Raw genomic sequence first — 7372 nt, forward strand, 5'->3', positions numbered from 1 at the left:
ATACACCTCTGACATCTTTTAGGACGAATAAGTCTCAGGAATCGGAATGACGTGAGCACTTTTCGTCAATCTATCCATAACTACCCATATAGCATCGTATCCGCAGTTGGTTTTGGGCAGTTTAGTCAACAAATCCATTGTGATTTGCTCCCATTTCCAAACTGGGATGTCCAACGTTTGTAGCTTACCGTATGGCTTTTGGTGCTCTGCTTTGACTTGTAAACAGGTCAAGCACTTCTCTACATACTTTACAACATCTCTTTTCATTCCGGGCCACCAATAGTTTTGCTTTAAATCATTGTACATCTTGGTTGCCCCCGGATGGATAGAATAACGGGACTTATGAGCTTCGTCAAGTAGGAGCGCCTTGACTCCACACGAATTTTGGGACCATATCCTTCCGAAACGAGTCTTTAACCCGTTGTTACCATCCACCAATTCTTTCAATTGGGCAACTATTCATTCTTTCTTCAAATTTTCCTCTTTCATTGCTTCAACTTGATATTTTCGAATTTGTTCAAGTAGACCCGATGTCACAATTAGTTGCATCGATCGTACTCGAATTGGTGTATAGTCTACCTTCCAGCTCAACGCATTAGCCACAACATTAGCTTTCCCAGGATGATAATGTATCACAATCGAAATCTTTAACTGTTTCTAACCACCGCCTTTGTCTCATGTTTAATTCCTTCTGATTGAAGAAATATTTCAAACTTTTATGGTCGGTAAAGATAGTGCATTTTACCCCATACAAATAATGCCTCCATATCTTTAAGGCAAATACCACTGCGGCCAACTCGAGATCGTGTGTAGGGTATTCCTTTTCATGAGTCTTCAGTTGTCTCGAGGCATAGGCTATAACCTTGCCTCGTTGCATCAAAACGCACCCGAGCCCCGAATGTGACGCATTCGAGTAAACTACCATGTCATCAACTCTGTCCGGCAATGTCAATACCGGAGCGTGAGTCAATTTTTCCTTAAGCGTTTGAAACGCTTTTTATTGATCATCGCCCCATATAAACTTTTCATCTTTTCGAGTTAATTTGGTCAACGAGGCCGCAATCTTGGAGAAATCATGTATGAATCTCCTATAATATCCCGCAAGTCCCAAAAGCTTCTGATTCCCGAGGGATTTTTGGGTGGATTCTATCTCGCCACTGCTTCTATCTTTGACGGGTCTACCAACACCCCGTTCGCACTAATAATGTGCCCGAGAAATTGCACTTCTCGTAATCAGAAAGAGCATTTCGAGAGTTTCGCATATAATTTCTCTCTTCTAAGCGTCTCCAATACTTCACGTAAATGGCTTGTGTGTTCTGCTTCATTCTTTGAATATATCAAGATGCCGTCGATGAATACTATCACCGACTTGTCCAACATCGGCTTGCAAACCCTGTTCATGAGGTCCATGAATGCCGCGGGCGCATTGGTCAATCCAAAGGACATCACTAGGAATTCATAATGTCCGTACCGTGTACGAAAGGCCGTCTTTGGTACATCCTCCTCCTTGACCTTCAACTGATGATACCCCGATCTAAGGTCAATCTTGGAGAACCAACTCGCACCTTGTAGTTGGTCAAATAGGTCATCAATTCTTGGGAGTGGGTATCGATTTTTCACCGTGAGTTTATTTAATTCCCGGTAATCGATACACATTCGCATGCTCCCATCCTTCTTTTTCACAAATAGCACCGGTGCGCCCCACGGAGACACACTCAACCTAATAAACCCCTTGTCGAGCAGGTCTTGAATCTGAGACATCAATTCTTGTAGCTCCGATGGAAAATCTCTATAACCTCCTTGTATCTTAATTATCTTCTCCTAAGATTACCCTGTTACCTCCTGAGAGGCAAGTAGAGTTAAGATTTATATCCCATTTAGGGCTATATTAATATGAAATCTCCAAGACAGTTAGAACCCTCAATGGATGAATTGAAACCCTGATTAAGTAAGTTTTAAATAAAGGATTCATATAGCCTAACTCAATACTCCGAGGATTCGGTGTAGTTAATTAAGAAAGACGGTTCATTTTGCTTATGCATTGATTACCACAACCCTAATTAGGCAACAATTAAGAATTTGCCATCAGCTGCCCAGGATCGTCGATTTGTTCGACTAATGGCAAGGATTAGCTATCCCTTAAGATTAGTTTTAAGCAACGATTGGAATAACCATCTCACCTTAAGATAAGCTTTTCTATAATAGTTGATATAAGTATCAAGGCTGCTCCTTTGGAGACCTAGTATAGATGGAATGTTAAACATCTATTAGTAGATAGAAGATTGGCAAGTCCAATCATCAGGATCTGAAAGTTGCCTTGGAAACAACGAATAAGATTAAATAAATCCATAAACATCTGTAAGTTGCCAGTATTCGACAGAGAATCAAGGATTAATGAGTATAGTAACCCTCCTAAGTTCTTGCTAAGGAATAAGGTTCAACAAAAGATATCACCCTGGAAGGGTGTGCCAATTTGTTAATTATCAGGCTAGTTAAGCTCTGAATATATGAAATCATTCGAAGAATTCGAATGTATCAAGATCAAATAGCTTATAAGCTACAACCTATTTAAGGAGCTTGGCGGAGCTTGCAATATATTACACACTAATGATTTAAGGATGTGTTTCACCAATAAGTCAAGAAGCATTATCACATAATGATAGGCAGACTTGTGATATGATGATAAACCTGTATCGATTAAGGATCGACTAGTTAAGAAGCTCCGAAAGGATGCATGTACCTATTATAGAGGTCAACTTGGGTGCTTGAAGAAGCCCCAAAATAAGTTTCGGCGTTTTAGCAAATCCATGATACATCAAAAGTACTTTCGGCGTTTTAGCAAATCTCGAGGTCGAGATTTCTTTTAAGGGGGTGAGGATGTAACACCTCGTAAAATCACATCCAATGATGTATTGACACGTGTAATAAACCCTAATAAAGTCCAATATTGAAATTTAGGGACTAATTTTTCGAAAAATCGAAAACTTTGATTATGAAAGGACTGGAAGTGTTATCATACCTAAAATAAGTTTCTAAATAACCTCTCACGATGATTATGTTCACAAATGAGACGCTTGTCAATCAAGTGTAGCCGTTTGTGGAATTAATTAAAAGTTTGCGCAATAAAGGATTAAAAGCGTCAACATGTTAATTCTTACCTCTGAGTGACCTTTTAACAAACTGAGAGCTTCATGATATTTTATTATACTCTTGGGAATGCCAAATAATGGCCGTCTAAGGTTTTTATGCCTATAAGTAAAGTTACACGCAACTTTGCAAGTTAGAGGGACTAAAAGTGTCAATATGTTTAATTATACCTCTGAATGACCTTTTAGCAAACCCAAAGCATCGTGATGTTTAAGAATACTTCCAAAAATGCCTAATATGGATTAGATAAGGCTTCAATGCTATTAGATGATGAGATGCGCAAGTTTGCGCAATAGAGGGACCTAAAGCGTCAACTTTTGAATCTACGCCTTTCGGTGACCATTTAAGTGAACGGGAGCATAGTAATATTTAAACATATGCTTGGGAATGCCTATTATGGGCCATGGAAAGCTTGGATGTCATTAAACGACATTCCACGCTACTTTGCGCAATTAAAGGACTAATTGCGTCAAACTGTAAAATTAGGTCGATTCGTATGGTAACGGACCTTCCGGAATATGACCATAAGTTGACCATACCCTATTTATCCTTTATATAGCTTAGAAATAGGCTTAGAGGTGTTTCGTGCGCAAAAGTAAACTTTTAAGTCATGCAGGGACTAAAAGTGTCAAAAAGTGCACAAGTTTGCATTTTCGCGCATATCTTGCATTCTGAATATCCCCGGACATCCAAAAATTTATTTAAGCACTAAAATATTTTATTTTAGTGTTTGGCTTGATAAAATTCCATTATTCGCGTAATTTGGATCGTTTTTAGCGTCCGTCCGTGTTTCGTCATAATTAGCCGAACAACGGGACCGTACGACCAAAAAAACTGACATCCGGCATATTTTTGAGCATGTTTCATGTTCCCTATGTTTAGGAATCATTGTAGAGCCTTAAAAATGGTTTATCGGGCCTTAAACGTGTCAGAAATGACATTTGGGAGTGCAGGGGCCAAACCTGTCAAGTAATGAAAGTTCCCATGTGCAGACCTGGTCCTTACGGACCGTATGGCTGGACCCTTACGGTCCGTAAGCCTTGCCTAGTAACCAGAATCTGATAACCAGCTTTGTTTTTGCCTTTTGTCTCTCATTTCTTGATTCTAGGGGCTGGTTTTTGTGCACCCATGGTTTTCTAAATCAATGGGCATACTTGTAGGGCTGAGATCGAATCCCGTTTATCGAGGAACGATCCTAACGTCTCTCGAAAACCTATATATACCCCCTTTGATTTTGGGTTTCACTTGCACCATTCATTCTTTCTGATTTGCTCTGAATTCTTTGAGGGTCTTGAGCTTCTTGAGAACCTCTTTCAGTCCTTTGGACTCTTGTAAGTTATTCCTTCATGCTTAGTTTAATTATTTAGCGTTTTAAACCGAAAAGTCAAGCTTATCGATAAATGCTTTGACTTGTAAACGGTTGAGCTATGATTCGCAACGAACTTGGCTACATGACCGTAATTAGGTAGGTAATTAACCATCAAAAAGGGCACCTCCTATTTACCACGTTTACTTAGTTAATTGTCGGGTCAAATAAAAGTCAAACGGGTAAATTTTTAATTTAATTCATAACTATTAACATAAGAAACCATAAAATCAGTTTTCTCACTTTAATAACTTGGTAAATATTAGTTGAACATGCCTAAGCATGATTCAACCCAACAATTCTAAGTATAGGCTCGGTTCGGAACCGAAAGTCGCAAAAGTTGTCTTTTGCTTTGACTTTCAGTTCTGGCCCGATTTAGTTTAGTTTAGATATGCCTTAGGATTCCATTAGGACCATATTATAGGTTAGTATAATCCTCCGAGGTTATACAACTTGGTTCCATAGAAATCCTAGTTCATGCTTGTTTCCGTTAAATGCCTAAATGTTGACCGTTATGCCCTTGTGACCATAAAACGGTATTTTTGAAAATGTGAAAGGATAGAAACCTTCACTACTGAATTTTAAACTTGTCCCTAAAATTTGACATCAGTTTGAGGTCTAGATTAGGAGTTATGCTCAATAGCGTAATTAGAAAGCTTTTTCATAATTTAACGGCTTAATAAGAATAAAGCCATTCTAAACCCAATTTTTGAAACCAAACTTTTTACCAACTGATATAAAATAATATTTTGGGATTTTTGAAGATTTTTATTTATTTTTAAGCTAAGCATAACATAGGGTTCTAGCTCTATTTCGGTAATTGCCGGTTTTGCCCTTTTGGGCTATAAAATGAGTTTTATAAATCCTTTTGACCCCAAACCTTTTTCTACTGATCTAATATGATAAATACGATATTTTGAGCCTTCTGGAATAATAAAAATATAAGCTTTCCTTTGAAAACCCGGAAATGGCTTCAAATCGTCTTTTTTAAGCGTTTTAACGCATAGTACGTATTAAAAACATTTTAAACATATAAGAGATGATACCTACTGATATTTTAAGTAAATTTATATACTTTAACAGTAAGGAAAAGTTTTAAACTCAGATTTCCAGTTTTGACCTTTTAAGCTTATGTGAAATTACCAAAATGCCCCTACGGTGCATAGTTTGGTTATAAGTAGTAAATTTCACATATATGCTACACCCTACTGTTATAACTTATTAAATTAAGTATTTTTACTGATTATATCAGACCTAGAACTCAGAATAATTTTTAGTCTCTTTTATAACCTTTAAAATGACCAAAATACCCCTACGGGGCATAAATTGGTCTTAAACTCGTTTTGGGCATAATGGAAGGTATCATATTGATATCACAACATATTTAAGGCATATTGACTTACGAAACCTGTTCATGACTCTTGTGGTTACCCGTTACGCTCTTTTCACGTTCGGGTCGGCTTATGTAACTAGTTTGCATAAATTAGCCGAAACGGGTCAAACCTTATCATTTTGATATCAAAATTCCAGAATGTCTTTAGTTTACCCATGTTAAACAAGTATACAAGCTTGTCGGGTCTAAACCGCATTCTAATCCGGTCTTCGCATAATCATGCGTTTTGAACCGTATCTTCCTTTCAAACTAACCAGTCTAAGCTTAGGCTTAATTAAAGACCCGTTAGGAATCTAATAGGTTATTAAAAACCTTCGTTCCAGATTTAGGAGCCCAGTAAAAGCTATCTGTAATTGCTTGGTGGTATACGGCTGGGATAAATTGTATAAATTTGCTCAGGTAAATACTTTTAACTTATTTTCCCTTATACGGGCTTGGTGTACGGTATATAAAATACCGCTTGATCCGGCATTGAATCTTTAATCCAATAGAGGTTAAATCATTGAAATGTCCTGTTTAAATTATTTTGTTTGCTTAAAGCCTTTGGGGAGTTAATGACCATGTCCCGGATATCCTTGGCATCATTTTACGAAATGGCCACAACCTAAGCATGCGGGTGTAGGCGTACACCCGTTGTGCATAAATAAATATTAAGGTATAACCGCCAGTTTCACGGGAAACTGCTGCAGGACTATATCATGTGGTGTGTCTATTGATCTTTAACCCGGTGTAGACCCGGGCTACTGGACGCATAAGAAACATGTAAATCTTTTACAAGTTTATATTAAAATAATTATCCCAAGTTATAAAAATCTTTTGTGCCATGTGCATTCAAATCAACTTTTAAAACAATTTTCAAAATGAGTCAGTTAAATTGTATTTACCAGTGAAAACTGACGTATTTTCCAAAAAGGCTAAGTGAAGGTACTAAACGGAATAGGCTGGCTACTCCTAGCATAAATAAAGAGTCTCGCAAGCTTAGATGCCTAAAGTCTGTTGAACAATGTTTCATTTCATTTTCGATCCGCCTGCGGATCCTTTACTTTCCTTTTGTAATACTTTGATATTACTTTATATCGGATTGTAATATATATATATTTATCTTTTTGCTTCCGATGTGCATTTAAATTGTGTTGTTTCACTATGATGATATCAACTACGTCACGATACTCCCCACCGGGCCCACCGGTAATTTGTGGAAATATCGGGGTGTGACAGCATATTACGTGATTACCCCCTTTCTCGCCATAGATGGTAACGTGTTTTCCACTTGGAGACGTTAGTTTGATCTCCTTGCAGAAATACACGACCTTCGCGTGATGTCGGGATAACCAATCCATCCCGACCACTACTTGGAATTCTCCCATCGACATCGGGATCAGGTCTATTGAGTATTCTTCACCATCAATACTCATCTTACAATCTTGACCACGTCACACACGATAAAACTTTTGTTGTCACCTATT

This window comes from Helianthus annuus, chromosome 13 (genome assembly GCF_002127325.2).
Source record: "Helianthus annuus cultivar XRQ/B chromosome 13, HanXRQr2.0-SUNRISE, whole genome shotgun sequence".
In the NCBI taxonomy this organism is placed as follows: domain Eukaryota; kingdom Viridiplantae; phylum Streptophyta; class Magnoliopsida; order Asterales; family Asteraceae; genus Helianthus; species Helianthus annuus.